The following is a 2,163-nucleotide window of genomic DNA, read 5'->3' as shown; positions in this document are numbered from 1 at the left end:
TGTGCTGTACATTTTTAGTGATTCTATGTAATTGTATGTAAACTGAACCGCACAAAGAGGGTTTGACAAGGCTGGTTTCTGTTAAAGGACAACTTGACAATCTTCCTGAGTGTCAGAGCACATGTTGGCATTCAAATGAATCCTTTGGCCCAATCAGACCGAAAACACTCATGCAGTAAGCAGCCTATTGCCACATGTACTGGTCTCAGTCCAGTGCCTCCATCTTAATTTGCAATAATTGGATCTATTGGCACAAGGGGCAGCTGGAACAGCAGCACTGACAATGATAGATCAGTGATTGAGCTGTATCCAAATTCCATGCTCCTGTACTGAGTTCAAGTTTGCAGCTGCTTTTTCTGTATTCCTCTATTGTGAGTGTAAGGACTTATCAAAGATCTGCAACAGATATGGATGGGCCTGGAATGTGGGGTCAACTTAAGGGGGAGGCTAACAGCACTTGTTATTATTTACACACAAACAGCACAGCAACTCTAGGCAAAGGGCAGGTATATGATTAAACACAGAAGTTGGAAAGCTGCCATCAGATGTGCCACTCGCCATTAACGTCATGAAAATAGGATCTCTCCGACTGCCTTCCCATTCTGGGCAGAATGGGCAGCATGAAGTTCTTTCCCATGAAGGTACATGGGAAAGAAACCCACCCACAGAAAGTTAAGTCAAGGCACTGCAAGGCTAAGAAGCTTTTTAATGATGTGATAAGTGTTCTTTACTGCCAGTCTCTCCTGACATTGAAAATTAACAAGTGTAGAGTCTCATTCCTTCAGGTTTTAATTGTTGATATTTCAAAAATTATTAAATGTACAAGTCATTTCTTTTTCTTTCTGTTTTCTTTACCTGTCTCTTGATCTAATCTTTCTTTCTCTACCCTTTACTTTTTCTTTCTGTACCAGATTTGACATTTAATTTATACTCTCTTGTCAATCCTTGTGCTGTTTATTTTACAATTCTTCGATCAGCATTTTCTTTCCCTGTTCACTCAGGTCCCAGTGTATATCTGCCACTTGCCACCCAAAATATCATAGCAATTAAACAGGCAAGGGTAAGTCTAACTAAGGGTGGGAACTGTTTGTTGAATGATTAATGAAGATTTTGGACTAATGACTGGATTTGTCGCCAATAACAATGTGAGACTCACCTGAATGGATCACATAAAATATGCATTGTTATGGTTACCAATATCATTTCCAAAAATTAGATCTACAAATTGTTCTGTCTAATTTTACTATTCTACTGAGGGAGTGCTGCACTGTGGAAGGTGCCATCTTTCGAATGAGTCATTAAACCAAGGTCCCGCTTGGCATTGCCAGGGGACATAAAGGATTCAAAGAGTAAGGGAGTTCTCCCACTGCCCTGGCCAACAATTATTCCTTCTCAATGAGACTATTATTCACCTTCCTGCAGGTAGCAAATTGGAAGTTGAAGGTTGGCTGCCCTTCATACACCTTCCACCCCACCCAGATTCCAGTGGACTGTAATGGTTGAAGAAGGCGGCTCACCATCACCTTCTCAAGAGCAATTAGAGATGGGCAATAAATGCTGGCCTAGCCAGCGATGCCCACATCCCATAAACAAATTTTTTTAAAGTTTCATTGAATTCAACAAAATGGAAAATTGAACAGAATGGACTTATGACTGACAACCGCCAATTTACTACCTGTGTCCAAAGCAAAACTAACCCCCAGTCGCCCTTGGCATAATTACTATTATTAGATACTTAACATATATTATAGCCTGTGCTTTGAAATCGGGTGTGTTTGCAGTTGACCTGAAGGTGCACAGCTTCACGATGAACTGTGGTTTTAGCAGTTAAACACTGTGTACAACTGCAAGCAAACAACATTAAACAAGGTTCTGGACCCCAACTGAAATCATGTGTAGGTGGTGGACTGTTTTACAGCATTGTGACCACACCCAACGCCCAAGTGCAAGATGTATTTTGGGCTCTAGAAAGAAATACAACAACTCTGCACTTCCTCACGTTAAGATATAAGACAATATAAATTCTTTCCTCTTCACAATCAAACATGATTGTGAATTGTAGTACTGGAAACAACCTAGCCAAAAGATGGCACAAGAATTCCTGTGGCATTTCATGCTTCACATGCTGATCATACTTGAGATGTATCAGGGTTTTCTGTGACA

General features: G+C 40.6%; 1 long non-coding RNA gene across 2 annotated transcripts; it reads left to right on the top strand.

The window, feature by feature from the left end:
- Positions 1-561: 561 nt before the first annotated feature.
- On the top strand, positions 562-1,870 carry LOC144684157 (uncharacterized). Of its 2 annotated transcripts, none has more exons than XR_013577418.1 (3): positions 562-713; positions 1,002-1,060; positions 1,423-1,870. It is a non-coding gene; the product is annotated as an uncharacterized LOC144684157 (long non-coding RNA). The 2 variants fall into 2 exon arrangements; XR_013577419.1 differs by having other exon boundaries at positions 562-763.
- Positions 1,871-2,163: the final 293 nt, after the last annotated feature.

The sequence above is a fragment of the Cetorhinus maximus genome, chromosome 9 (assembly GCF_964194155.1).
Source record: "Cetorhinus maximus chromosome 9, sCetMax3.hap1.1, whole genome shotgun sequence".
Lineage (NCBI taxonomy): Eukaryota > Metazoa > Chordata > Chondrichthyes > Lamniformes > Cetorhinidae > Cetorhinus > Cetorhinus maximus.
The sequence above is the reverse complement of the archived record's forward strand: the minus strand, read 5'-3'. Positions and strand labels throughout refer to the sequence as shown.